The sequence below is a fragment of the Mirounga leonina genome, unplaced genomic scaffold (assembly GCF_011800145.1).
Source record: "Mirounga leonina isolate KUSES-001 unplaced genomic scaffold, KU_Mleo_1.0 Mir_197, whole genome shotgun sequence".
NCBI lineage: Eukaryota > Metazoa > Chordata > Mammalia > Carnivora > Phocidae > Mirounga > Mirounga leonina.
In genome coordinates this window covers 14,310,935-14,325,797 of record NW_023270494.1, presented here as the reverse complement: position 1 = coordinate 14,325,797, position 14,863 = coordinate 14,310,935, and the positions used below count along the sequence as shown (strand labels likewise).

The window sequence follows — 14,863 nt, the reverse complement described above, 5'->3', positions numbered from 1 at the left end:
TAGCCTCAAAATACCTTAACCATTTATCTCAGTCTATGTAATTACTGATCTAGAGACCTTCAAATGTTGACATACACACAAAATAAAGTATTGAACAATGTTCCTTAAAAAAAAAAAATCAGTGTCAGGAAAAACAGACATGTTCTATTCATCTAGCTGGTTTTCACGCACATGGGTTTGTTCTCCATACATTTTTACTGTTTTCTTTTAAATACATTGGACCTTTCACTTCTCTGTGTTCACAGAAGAGAAAAATGGAATGGACAATCCCAAACAATTGATTTGGGAAGGCACAGCATTTTTCAGTAGCTTCCCATTAAAATGGGTTCGTATGGGAGGAATGTGAACCGAGCAGAGCAGAGTGGGAAGGGAGCCCACGGGCACAATGGGGTGCAAAGGGAAGCCAGCTAAAGGCGTAAAGATGAGCAAGAAATAATCTACTCAAGTAACTGAGAGCCGATGCCATAACTTCCTCTGTATTTAAAATCCACAGTGCTGACTCTTCATTAATTTTAGATGAATTTCATGGTAGGTTTTTTGTAATTACCAACAGCTTGCATTACCAGCTCATGAGATGGCTCTATCAGTTAAGAGATCTGGTTTCCTAAGCAGAGCCTTCTGGATCACATGCCCACCTCCGTGTGAAGGTGAGTGCTGCCAAGGGGCTAATGAATCCTCAAAAGCAGCAAGAGAAGACCTTCCTCCCAAACCCTTTCAGGCCCAGACACCTAGCCCCCCAGAGCACGGGGAGAAATTCGGAGAGGGAAAGAAGCTTAAACTACCAAAGGTAGAAAATGACCATCTTTTACTGTAATTTAACTGTCTGCTGATGCAATCATGCACATTTGTCACCAGTGCTCCCTTATATATTGGCCTGCCCCTGGAAGAACAGTCTTTCTGGAAGCAATAACTTCTGTCGTTTCTGCCTCTGGCAACACTGGAATAAGGAATATAAAACAACAAAAAAATACTTTCATGAACCGAGCTCACCATGATAGGATACGTATGAGGTCCATAAGGAAAGGCAGGGGCCTGTGACAGCCAATCCATGTGTGTGTTCCTGGCTGGGTGGAGGCCACCAGAGCAGATGGCTGGACTTCTAGGATGGACCCCAAGGCATCCCAGGGAGGGGCAGGATCCACCATCCAGAACCACAGGGCTGGGAGGACCAGCTTCCCGGTTCTCTGTCTAGCTCAGGGTCTAGCTCAGGGCCCCCTTTCTGGCTGCAGACAAGAATTACCAGACCGAACAGAAAAGCCAATGGCAGGGAACTGATTAACTTAGAACACATTAAGGGGGGGGGGGGAAGGGGGGGGGGGGAGGAGGGGAGGAAGAGAAGGTGATATAAGAGAGAAACACAAGAAAAATGAGGAGAGAGGCCTACAAGAAGTTAGGAGGCAGTTAGGGCATTGAACAAAAGGAAGTGACTAAAGAAACCAAAGACAAAATATCCTGGCACATGGCACCTGGCTTGTAGGACAAGTTCATCCAGTGCCCTCCCAACAAAGGATACCTTACAGATTTGAAGAGGGGAGAGGGGCCAGTAGGGAGGAAAGAGGCTCTCAGGGACCCAGGGGTAGCCAGGTATGACTAGTGAGAAGCCAGGCTTGCGTGCATGGGCTCCCACCAGTCAGGAACCTACAGTCTGTGCTCTAGGTTCTTCCCCTACTGTTAATTGGTGCCTCCTTTCTAAAAAGCTGGCTTTACAGTTTTCTAGATGAGAGGTACAGAGACTTTAGCTGTCTGAAAGCCTAATGAACATAAGACCCTACCACCACCAAATATAAGTACACAAATACCCGCAAGATTTCACATTCAATTTGCAAGCAGATACAGACTTCTCCCTTCTCTTCCTCAAGGTTAAAAACCCTGATTTAAAGAACTCATTACATTATTCTGAGGAAGAAGTATAAAGTTTTGATGTACAACCTTTGGATGGTGGGTGTGTGGTCTTTTAGAAGTCTGGGCAGGACAAGAGAGAGAGCAAAGTGAAATTCTGCCTCAAGAAAACAACAGTCCTTAGTGCCTCCCAAAGCTTCATGGGGTTTTTTTTACTCCTGGGCCAAGACCTTAATGGGAAAATAGGTGGTTCCTTTCTAGACATGCTACAAACCACCAAAAAAAATTGAAAAGCAAATATTCCAAAATATACTCAAGTGCTTGCCTAAGTTAAAAAAGAAAGAAAAACTGGCACACTGACTTCTAAGCTATTAATCAGGAAGAAAAAAATCTAAATAACCATTTCTTAATTAAGAATGTATCATGTTTCGGGCACCTGGGTGGCTCAGATGGTTAAGCATCTGCCTTCAGCTCAGGTCATGATCCCAGGGTCCTGGGATCGAGTCCCGCATCGGGCTCCCTGCTAGGCGGGGAGCCTGCTTCTCCCTCTGCCTCTGCCTCTCTCTCTCTCTCTCTCTGACTCTCATGAATAAATAAATAAAACATTAAAAAAAAAAAAAAGAATGTATCATGTTTCATGCTATGCAACTACTTGCTTTAAGATTCTTCAAGACCTGGGCGCCTGGGTGGCTCAGTTGGTTAAGCGACTGCCTTCGGCTCAGGTCATGATCCTGGAGTCCTGGGATCGAGTCCCGCATCGGGCTCCCTGCTCGGCAGGGAGTCTGCTTCTCCCTCGGACCCTCCTCCCTCTCATACTCTCTGTCTCTCATTCTCTCTCTCTCAAAATAACTACATAAAATCTTTAAAAAAAAAAAAAAAGATTCTTCAAGACCTTCCTTAAAAAGAATGACAAAGTGGGTGAAGACTTTTAAGAGACTCTCATTTAAGAGACTCACAGAAAACTGACTTTCACTGCCAGAGAGAGTCTGGACCTGCCCCGTGACAGTCCCCAAGCACAGCCACTGTCTTGGGAGCAGCATTATCTGCTGAATGCTCAAGGGATCACTGGATACCCAGCCCATGTTAACTCAATGTGGGGATAACCCATTTGATGAGTCCTTTCTCAAGCCCCAAAGAATTTGTCTTGAAACCAACAAGCTGGTTGGATGAAAGGTTCCAAAGCTAGTTTCAGGGCTTCCTGCTTGTCTCGCAGGGTCACTCCCTCCCTAAGCAATAGCATCACACCAGTGAGAGAGATGGATATGCACCTTACGACAACGGGCAAAAGTACGGACAGGGCTGACCCAGGTAACCACTCTGCTTTACGGTGGCAAAAACCTCTCGTTTCCTCTTTAAACACCAACTGGGGCACCTGTATGATCTCCTAAAATAGAAAAACATGGCCAAAAAAAAAAAAAAATCACTTTTTCCTTAGCTTGCTATAAAGTACCCATCTCACTGAACATTTACCAACCAACAGTGCCCAACCCCTCTGTGCAGTGCTGTTCAAGGGAGCCCAGAAGGAGCAGCAGGATGTTTCTGGGAGGGGAAACTGCAGCTAATGGATCAACTCTGACAGATCACACAAAATGGCTAAAATTCTTAGGCCACAATCCAGCTAGGACTTAGAAATAGCTAAACCTGAAATTCCTGGAAGACTTCTAGGCTGTGGGCACCACTTTGGTGCCCACATATAATTTAAACATGTTTAAAATTCTATTTTTTGAGATTAACACTTCTGGCATTATAAATTCGTATAGCTGGAAGGACCTCTTGATCACCTGCCCCAGAAAATTCTGGGCCCTGCCCTTCCTACATTTGCTGCCAAAGCAACTCTATCACCTAATTCAGAAACTCAAGATAGGTTTTTTCCTTCCATAAGACTTTCATGCCACAAATCAGACCTCATCAAATAAAATTCGCTTCAGGCTGTTAAGCCTCTGCCAACACCCCTCTTGATCGCAGTCAAACCTTAAGACAAAAGCTAGACTGACCAAACGAGTTTAGTCTCTGGCTCAGAGTATGATCAACAGTCATTTCTGTTGGGAGTTTTAGCCTTAAAAAAATTAATGTTCCTGCTTTACTATTAACCTACCCCAACAGGATCGAATACCACTCATCATATCCCCACAAACATTAGCCTACCCTGAGAAATTAAAACAAAAGCAACTCCTTTCCCATGGGTTTTCTACTACTCTTATTTTCCACTTCGATCTTGCCTCTGAACTTAGCCAGGGCAAAGCAGCTCAACTTTCCCTGAGGACAACTCCCTTCAGACTTCTAGGACAGGTACTGCAGTTTCTACTCTTAACTCTTCCGGGGAGGGGGAGGGTCGGGAGGGGGGGCAGTTGAGGCAGATGGGAGACCAAGGAGGAGTCACATCAAATTACTCATAGCTATAGCCTGATACTCGAGAGGTCATTTCCAACAGGCATGTGGATTTGAGGACACCAAGTCGGTTCCTGTACAGCTAATGGGAGGAGCAGTTCCATTCTTTTTATCAAAGGAAACAGGAGGTAGGAGATGCTCCAAGAGCAGGGGCTGTGGAGCCAGCCTGCCTAAACCCCAGCTCTGGGCTTATTTCTGGGCCACGGTCACAGGCTCCCTTTACCCTATCCACACCGTCAACCGGCTTTTCCTTATTTGTCATCATTAGGTCCAAACAGCACCCCTCCCCACCAACACACACACACACACACACACTTCCCTCTACCAGCTCTCAGAGGCAAAATATCAGCAAGGTAGTGTTAAAATTTACCACGTGGTCCACTTCTAATAACACTCACCTACAAACGTCTTCACGATCTACTACATCTGCCAGGGGCTTCTTTTAAGATCTGCCTATGGAACAAAATCACTGCCACCTCAGTCTGACAGGCCGTCCTACAATACATACCTGCTCTTGGCGTCACGACTGGAAGGCCTGCTGCCAGCCTTCTGTGGTCAAGGCACACAGAGGAGTCTCTCCTAGGATTTTCTCTGGGGCCAGATGCGCCAATACTACTTTGCTCTATTCCAATCCGACCTACCAGCAGATCACTTATTTACCTGGCAGTGATGTTAAGGTTTCCAGTGCCTGGAGACATTGGCTGCTCACGCCCAGGCATGAGCTGACAGATTCCTGACCCCTTCCCTCCACGCTGTTCTCAAGCAGCTTTTGGTGCTAATTTCCACTTGAGAGTTTCTGGGCACCACTTTGGTGCCCACATTGCGGCTGAGTCGCAGACGTCTCTATGTCATTTTGTTCTGCAAATTTCCTGTATACTTTTTTTTTTATACTTTTCTATCCCCTTAATATTCACCTTAAAGCCATCCCAACCAGACTTGCAAGTCTCCCAGAAAACACATCACTCTTGTCTTCAATAAATGCCTCCTCTCTGGTTATCAGAGGACCTGGTCTAGGGACCCAATCCCTTCTTCCAAAACAAAACAAAGGGAAAAAAAAGTTACCTAGGAAACCAGCTAATGACATCCCACATCAGTTTTCTCTCTCAGAATCACAATCACAAAAGTTGTAAAGGAAATTTAACCACCTTCTCTGCCTCAAGTACATTTCCTATTTAGAACTTCAAAGTTCCGGTGAAGACCCAGATGTCTCCTATGATTCCCTCCCACGTGACAGGTGATCTGAGAAGGAAGACTCCTCCCCTCATCTAGAAGTTGGCCTCAAGGGAAGGGCAAGTCTGCCCATCTGCAGGGCTAGGTCTAAACACAACTGCCTCCGTTCTCTCCAACGGGTATTCTCCCAACATCAGGAAGATTCTTCCCCTCCTTTGCTGTCCAGAGCTCTCTTTAGGGCCCACCTAGCATTATTCTTGAGTAGTACCAGGGGCTATTAACAAACACCTGCTGAATACCTCCAAGGGCAGAGCACTCTGGTTTGCTGATGGGAGTGGGGGGGGGGAGGGGAGTGTGAGAGGGAGGAGATACAAATATGACCGGGCACAATCCCTACCTTCTAGATAGAGAGGAAGACTACTATGTCCCTGACTGTGGGCTGCATATGGAAGACTCTAACCTTGAGGCCTCAATTCGGAGCCCTGTGCTGCTGATGACATACCCAAAGAGAGTGATGCCTCCTGAGGCTGGGACAGGAAGCCCTTGCAACGTGGCCCATATGAAGGTTTCAGGAGGTAAGGCAACCCCAGCCTGGAGGACGGAGAGGTGCAGAGGAGATGGGCTGAGGGCCTGGGCTGTCTTGCTCACTTATTTCTCCCCAGCACACAGTAGATGCTCGATGAATATGTTTCAAAAGTGGATGACCGTTTTCAAGAATAGATTTAAGAGCAAGTAAGGAGAACAGCTTTAAATTTATCTAGAAATTCTGAAAAATAGGTGCCAAGGGAACCAGTGAGTTGCAGAGTATGCACAGCCAATGTTTTCTGCCTGAAGTAATGTACATTTCTTTTCACTGCAAACGCAAGCTGGCCCTTACCTAGTCCTTAACCAAGTGCTGTGATTTTTATCTTTAAACCTCTCCTGAATGGTCTCTCTCTCCAATCTTGCTGCCACCAGTCTGGTCCTAACGACCACCTTTTTGCTTGGAAGACAACAGCAACCCCCTCACGGCTCTCCCCACAGTGACTTCATCTATTCACCCCACTGCAGTGGAAGTGGTTTTAAAACTTCCCAATATGGGGGCACCTGGCCGGCTCAGTCAGCAAAGCATGAGACTCTTGATCTCAGGGTCTCGCATTCAAGCCCTACATTGGGCGCAGAGCTTACTTAAAAACAAAGTTAAAAAAAAAAAAAAATCCTAATATGAGCATGCCACATCCTTGCTCAAAACCCTATGAGAGCTTCCTGTGGCTCATGGAATAAGATCCATGTTCTGAAAAGTGCTATATGGTCTAGCCCCTCCTGCCTTCTGCCTCAGCTGGGCCCGTGCCTCTCTCTTCCTGGTTTATTATATTCCAAGCACCTTTCTGTTCCCAGGAGGAAAGGAACTAGGCCTTTCAGGAACTGAACCACCTGCTCCCTCTTCAGGAAACAGCTCCACCCCCTCACCTCACTCCCATTTGCACTTGTCCTTTGTAGCACTTCTATTTCTTAGGACATATTTTTTAGTAGACCTCTGCTTTTCTCCTTCCTCCAGGAGGGCAAGGACCTTGTCAATTTTGCTCACCGCTGTATACCGCACACTATCTGACCCATTGCACAACCTCCTCAACTGTTTGTTGGGTGATGAATGAATGAAGGAATGAAGGAATGAATGCAAGCATGGTAGAAGACAAGGGGAAACTTAAGATATGCTCTTTAAAATTTGGGTTCATTGAAGGAATCAAACAGTTTTTAGAGTAGAATAATCCAGAAAGGGAAATAAGGGGGAAAGGAGTCCATGGGAATCCATCCTTGGAGCTGTCCAGTGGGTTCAGGCCCATCTTACAAAAGAAGCATGTTCTGTGTCTTTGACCCAGACTTGAAATGCATTCTCCTGCCAAGTTGCAAGGGTGGCCCTCTAGTCTGGATGGGCTTCCTGTCCCAGCCTCAGGAGGCATCATTCTGAGTATATCATCGGAAGAATGGGGCTCCAATCTGAGACCCCAAGGTTATAGTCTTCCATATGCAGTCGGGTCAGGGATGCCTACTTTTCATGAGCAAGTCTATGCGGGCTTGCAAGAAATGTTCATTTAGGATTCTGAATTTCAACTACTAACACCAGTCCTGTAATTAGGCAGCATGCAGTAATTTTTTTTTCCTCTAGGACCATATCTACCATATAATTTTATATTCCAAAGATACATTTATACTGTGACAGAAAATCCACCAACAATGCTTCAAATTGAAACTATCTTGGAACAAGATTAGCAAAATGTCGATAATTATTGAAACAATGATAGATCCATGAGGATCATTATATTATTCTCTACTTTTGTAAATTTAAAAAATGTTTCCAGAATAAGTTTTTTTTTTAAAGAAACTAATGCAATTATATACAAATTTGATCAGTTCTAAAAAAATACTCTAGGATAATTACAAACTCTGATATGGTTGGGTTTCTACTATTTTACTGAACATCCCAAACCAGGCCAAAGAACCAAAGCCAGTGACTCGTTTCATGAAGTTTTCCTCCTGTATGATCCCGAGGTGTGGCTGTTTCCCCAAGAAAGCACCACACCAAATCTCATCGGGCATGAGTTCAGGCGGGTACTGCACTTAGCAACTCTGAGTTGTCACCTTTGATCACCTGGTAATGAGGCCACTGGCCTCTGCCTCCTCTTATGGGTGGGGGGCGGGGGGGAGGCTAAAAATCTGCCTTCCATATCAAACACCAAAGCAGACAACTGTAGGAAGGAGCTGAGGAACAACGCTTCCGGCTGAACATGGCACCCACAGCAGATGGGGCTGAGGCTCCACGGCAGGTGCTCCCCAGCCGCATGTGCTCAGTGGTTAGCGCATCACAGAGCGTCCAACACCAAGCTACCTTAGAATGCATCCAGCAGATGTGCATATTAGCCATCTCCATCTCATCTTCAGCCCTGCGGTTACTTTACACATGGAATGATGGAAAATGCTGACCAAGAACAGAAGCTCATCCACTCCAGGTCAAGATCCCCACTGTGTGAGAATCAGCAAACCCTTACCCCCAGCCCTTCTTGTATGTGCCTGGCACTGCTCTCAAGACTTCCCAGACATCAGCTCCTTCAATCCTAACGGCCACTTGGAGGTGGGAAATTGAGGCACCAGGAGCCTAAGAAATCCCCAAGTCCCCTGAAGAAGTGCCTGGCTCCTGAGCCCGGGCTCTTCATCTCTACATTGCACGGTTCTCCCTGTGACTCGTCTTCCCCCTACCTCCTCAAGCCCTCCCTCCTCCTCTCCTCCCCCTGCCATACTTTCTACAGGCTGCTCCTCTGGAAATACTTTCCTGGACACTCCCAGGTGCTAGCTCCCTCCCTTTCTTCCTTCCCAGTGCCCTGTTCTTCCCCTTCAGAGGAAGAAGCCTATCCACTTATCACAATGTAATCTATAGACACAGTGTATACATCTCTTGACTTGTTTATTGTCTGGACTAGATAATGTGCTATGTGCCCACAGAGACCACATCTGCTTTGCTCCCCACTGGATTTCCAACGACAGGCACAATGGTTGGCTCCAGTAGATGCTCAAATCTTTACTGAATGAGTGATTATCATTGTATAGTTAGTCTTTTCAATGGGAAGATTTTTAAATTCTCTATTTCAAACCCCAAATGATAAACATAACCATCTTCAGGAACAGTGTTTAAAAGATAGCAGTAGATGTAAAAAAGAATTTAAAATTGCGTAAGAAAACAGGCCAGCTTACACCAGCTGTAAGAAACAAAACTCAGAAACGCCTCTTGTGATTCTGAAAGGTTACTGCAGGAGGGCTCTAAGGGGTGGGTTTAAATCTCAAATCCCCAGTAAGCTTATGACTGACGAGGGCTCCGCTCGCCCTGTGCCGTTCTCAACTATTAGGATAAGCCAGGGAGGCACTCACTTTGTTAGGTCCAATAACCTGCCTAGGGAAAAGCCCTTAGAACCAACCCTCCAGGCAAACCCAAAAGGGAAAGGTTACCTGATTGTTTCAAAGCCCACCCACGTTTCCCATCCCACCAGCTTCCACACCGAAGGACTGGATTCTGCTCTCAACGGTCCCACTTATGCTCACAGTGACCCAGCTTGGGGCTTCAGTTCACCAAAGAAAAACCTTGCCTTTCAAGGACTTAGGTCGCCTGCAACTCCCACAGGGGCTATTCTTTAGGTTGAACAAAGTTCTCCTAATACACAGCAGATGTCCTGAACAAGAACTCAAATTTAAACAGGTGTCAGCACCCGATAGATGTGTGACCTCAAAGCAGGAGGAATCCTACTTTTAAACTGGAAAACTTCCAGGGCCCGTGGCTTGAGACGATACCAAGACGAGGCGGAGCCCACCTGAAACAACCACAAGCTCACACTAGAGAGCGGCAGAAGCCCTCCTCTTTGCTGTGTGACTTCGGATAAGGTACTTACTGCTCTGAACGTCGGTGTTCTCATCTTACAATAAGGTTGACATTGGTCTCTGCTACTCACAGGGCCATGAGAGTTTGAAAAGCAGATAATGCCTGGCACACAGCAATTCTCCATAAATGACAGTTACTCATATTGTTATCACCTGACTACAAAGCAGGATCACAAACACCCAAGTGAGACTTCGGGAGGCCAGAATGAAGGAACTTCTTTCGACCATTTAATCTCTCAGATCCTTAGTTCATAAACTCACATAATCTCTGATACTGTGTTGGAGGGAGTCAGGGGAGGAGACTGAGAAATCAAGTCCTCATTTTGAAAAGAGAGCCTCAAGACCCAGAGAGACACATGGGCCCAGGGCCCAAGAACACACACAATAACAAGATAAAGCCCCAGGACTGGGAGCAGGCCTTCTGATGCCCACTCTAGAATTCTCTACCTCACCCAGTGCTAGGCAGGGGCTTCTGTACTTTCATGACTTCCTAGGCTCCTTCTGGTTAATGGCATCTCATGACACTTCACCCAAAGCAATTAGACATTAAAAGGAGTTTTGAAAGGGGAAACACAGAATCTTGTATATAACCTTGAGGTGCTTTAAAATCCACATGTAAGACTATTGACATCAGTGTAAGTTTCCAATCTTCTTATAATGATATTTATTTTTAACTTGGGATTTAAAGTTGACAAAGACCTTAATGAATAGGCAGGACAAAGGGAGCTGTCTGTGCGTGGCTCCCTAGCTCCAAAAGTTAATGCTTCTCATGGGGACAAGAGTCAGCCAAAGGACAGAGTTCCAGGGAAACTGGAAAACGTTCCTCCGGCCCACAGATCATGGATTACTGCCTAGGCTCCAAGTGGCAAATCTTATGAGATGTTCTCCAGCTTTATGCCAGAGCCACCCACCAGTTAACCCTAACCCTGTCATTCAGTACCATCAACTGATATCGGGTGCTCACTATGTGCCAGGCACGGGAGCGACTTCATGTAATCCCTGCGACTACCTATAAAGAATGCACTCCTGGGGCGCCTGGGTGGCTCAGTCAGTTAAGTGTCTGCCTTTGGCTCAGGTCATGATCTCAGGGTCTTGGGATCGAGCCCCGTGTCAGGCTCCCTGCCCAGTGAGGAGTTTGTTTCCCCCTCTCCTCTGCCCCCACCTCCCCCAGCTCATGCCCGCATGGGCTCTCTCTCTCAACTATTTAAAAAAATAAAGAATGCACTACTATAGTTCATCTAATCTAGGACCCCACTACTAAGACGTACCATTATTTTATGTACCAAAAATGGACATCGCTGCCAACGACAGGCACAATGGTTGGCTCCAGTAGGTGCTCAAATATTTACTGAATGAGTAATAATCACTGTTTAGTCAGTCCTTTCAATGGAAAGATTTTTAAATTCTCTATTTAATATCTTATATATTATAATATTTAATATCTTATAATAAAGACTATATTTTTCTTCAGAAATGTTAAGATGAGACAAACTGTACTTGTCTTACCATTGCTGGAATGTGAATACTGTCCCATTTTACAAATAAAGAAACTGAGGTACAGAGAGAGAAAAAATAATTTGCCCAAAGTCACAAGCTGCTAAATGGAAGCACTGGGCTATGCCCTGGTAGTTCAGATCACCTTTTCACAGCAGTAAACTCAAATTTCCTGGCAGCCACATGAATGACCCAAAAAGGTACCAGGCAGAGAGGCAGTACAGGGTGCTAACTCTTGGTCCACCGTAAGCACGTTAACTGTGGCAATTCTCTGAACAGCTCTGAACCTGACCTTTCCTATGTCCAAAGAAGGCACTGTGCTGGAACTGCCATTCCTCTTCTGGGAGAAGCAACACAGTACAATGGAAGAGGCACGTTTTGGAATCAGAAAGTCCTAGACTGAAATTCTTGCTCCATCATCTAACCAGCTTATCACTCTAGACAAGTAACTTATACTGTTCTGAGCCTCGGTTCCCTCTTCTATAAAATGAGGCTACCATCATCATCTATCTCCCTTAGACGGTTGCTCAAGGACTGGAGAAGATATCTATATCTACATCTACATCTATATTGGTATAGATTATCTCCTGGAGAGAGAGAGAGAAAGGAGTACAGAGCAGAGTTGAAATTCAACAAATGCTCTCTTTTCTATACTAGCTGCCTTCTGCTTTGGGACAGAATCAAAGAACAAACAATGCCCAAGGGGGACCCTCCGGGGAGAATAAGGATCAGACAGAGGAAAGTAGATGCTGAGGGATGCTCGGGCAAAGAAAATGAGGTGGGAGCACCTAGAGACCAAGGACAGTATCTGTCTAATGAACTTCCAAATTTCTGAATAAATAAATTGGTAGGAGAAAGGGGAAAAAAAGAAAGAACAGGAAGTAACACCATGAAAAGATATCGGTCAATAGATATGAGGATGCAGATAATCTTACACCAAACCTGACACAGAAAACCACTCTTTAAAGTTTCAGTTTGACACCAAAAGTGAACTACGGTGGGAAGAATTTCCCATTGTTCTGTTTTGTTCTTACATTAAATAATATTCTGTGCATTTCCCCTTTCTTTCCTCAAGGATTTCAGAACATCCTCAGAAGAGAGCTTTTGACTTGGAGGGAAGGCGAATCATATGGCAAGTAGAAACAAACCCTCCACCCGTTTTAGTTTTTTTCCACCACAACCCACAATGCCTTGCAGTTTCTGGCACACTACTGACTCAATAAAAATTAGTTGAATGAATATTTTTCAACTACATGCAATTTCTTTTAAACGAAAACTCCAAAACATCCTGTATATTTATTCTACCTGAAAGCCTAATCTCTTCTGCTGCTTTTCCAGAAGTATTCTAAAAACATAATCTCTAATGAACAAACAATACGTTTGGTATATGTGATATCTCCAACCCTCTCACAGGAGGGCATTCTACTCTCTTCAAACCTCCAAGCCCCAGAAACTCAGCCCAAGCAAACTCCTGCACTTCCCCTCACTCCCTCCCTCTGTCCCAGCCCCTGGGTTACTTGTTGGTTGTCTCCATTACTACCATCCTCTGACTTGAATCGGGTTGTTAATCTCTTTCCTCTCAGGCACAGCACCTCTTCCTGCAGATAAATGGGCAGGCCAAGCTCAGTTCACCCAGAGCCCTCCACACGCTGACTGGAGGCCTTCACTGACACTCCTGGAGAGGCCTGTGTGAAGAGAACTGTCAGGCAAAAAACCCACCCGGTACCCTCAGGAGGCTTACATGTTTTCCATAAGTTTAGACCAACTACCCATTCTTGGAAGAATCTGAAATACCAAAATAGCTTAGGGGTTAAGAAGAGCTAACAACAATGGCCGTTTCACTCTTCCAATACCTCCTGTGAGATAAGCTTCAAGGCGTCACCTAGTTCTAAACTGTCAAACCTAGACTCCTCAAATACCCCCTTACCCTGGAGTTCAAGGATCATTTGCCCCTCTGTTTTTCCTTATTGGTTTCCATATAAAAGTCACTCATTGTTTTCCTTCCAGCTTACATCTGGCTCCTGAAAGGACTCCTTTAAATCCTTTGATGAGGATCCTCAAAACATGCAGAAGGCTGGTGGTTCCTTTCAATTCTTGTGCAGACCAGCCACGATGGACTTCAAACAGGAATATGGTACCACCCCTGCCTTCAAGGAGCCCACGCTTTCCCTTCAACTCTAAAAAAGTATGTCCTCCCAGTACAGTGTCTGTAAAACGTAGTGACAAAGTACTTCATAGCTTTGGAGAAAGAGCGAGGGTGGAAACAGACTTTGCCCTTACATTTGATGCCCCGTAACCATAACAACCGTTAAGTAACTATCAACCCACTGAGGGGCTAAGTTTTCCAAAAACCGTTTTCGAAAAAGGGGAAAACTCCCCTGCACCAACTCCCGCGTCGGCCGTGCAATTTGGGCAGCGTGCATGGTGCAACTGGAGTCGCTGTGCGTTCCTTCTCGCGGTCCCTGGGTTTCGCTGGCGTGCTAGCCAGCGGCCAACAGCCACAGCCTCCACCGTCACACCCGCGCTCCCGGGCAGGGCACCTGGCGTCAGGCCTCAGCCCAATGTCACTTGTTAACCTTCCGATCCCCCGGCTCTCGGCACGCCGCCGCCTCCTGTCTAAGGCACGCAACCCGCCCCACGGCCACCCGCGATTTCCAGGAGTTGGGAGAAAAACAACCCGAGCGCAGTCAGCCCCTGACAGATCCGCGTAAAAGTAACCGCGGTTCTCGACTTGCAAGCATTTCGTGACGTGCGCGAGGGGGGCGGCAGGAATCCGGGGCCCCATTCATAAAATTACAAGCTGTTTTCCCTCAGTTTGCGTGTGGACTGCCCTCCCTGGCCCGGGCCGAGCCGGGAGCCCGGAGCCCGGAGCCCGAGGACGGCAGGCTGGGGTGGGGGGCGGGGGACGGGCTGGCCGGCGCCTCCGGTCCGGGTCAAGCCCAAACCGCCACACCCGACCCCAAAGGAAAGAGGTGTTCGCCCGGGGGCGTCGCGTGTGGGCGTCCCCGTCAACACCAGGCCGTGACAGCGGGGCGGAGCCCTGAGGGGGCCCCGATCCCCGCCTCACCAACGGCCGCCAGCCCCCGACACAGCCGGGACCCAGCGGCGTCGGGCCGCCCCCAGCCCGGGCCTTCTCCGCGGGCGCTCCTTCCACCGCCCGGCCCCGGTCGCGCTCACCCCGGCTCCGCTGGCTCCTTCATTGTACTGCGCCGGCGCCCGTGCTCCGCGGCCGCTACAGCTCGGGCTTGGGCTCGGGCTCCGGCCGCTGTCCTGCCGCCCGCCCGCCCCCGGGCACCGGCCGCCCCGCCCCGCCGGCGGACCCGCCCCGCGCCCGCGGCCACCGCCGCCAACCAGAGGGCGGCAGGGGCGGAGCAGGCCGCGCGCCAGGCCCGGCCAATCCAGCCCCTACCCGCGCGCCGGGGAGCGGCCACGGAAATGGGCGCGCGATTGGTCAGGTCTGTTAAAGGGGCCGCCGCCCAAGGGGCTAGAGAGGGGCGGTGGCAGGGTTACCTGGAAGAGTCCAGATGGGAGGGGTAAGAGCTTCTCTTCTCTCCCAGCCCGGCTGCCG

At 47.5% G+C, this 14,863-nt stretch overlaps 1 protein-coding gene across 1 annotated transcript in view; it reads right to left on the bottom strand.

Moving 5' to 3' along the window:
* TEX2 (testis expressed 2) overlaps positions 1-14,587 on the bottom strand; it is a 98,668-nt gene extending 84,081 nt beyond the window's left edge. The window contains exon 1 of the mRNA XM_035026277.1: positions 14,473-14,587. The gene's annotated coding sequence lies outside the window, so the exon portion shown is untranslated. The remainder of the gene's footprint in view (positions 1-14,472) is intronic.
* Positions 14,588-14,863: the final 276 nt, after the last annotated feature.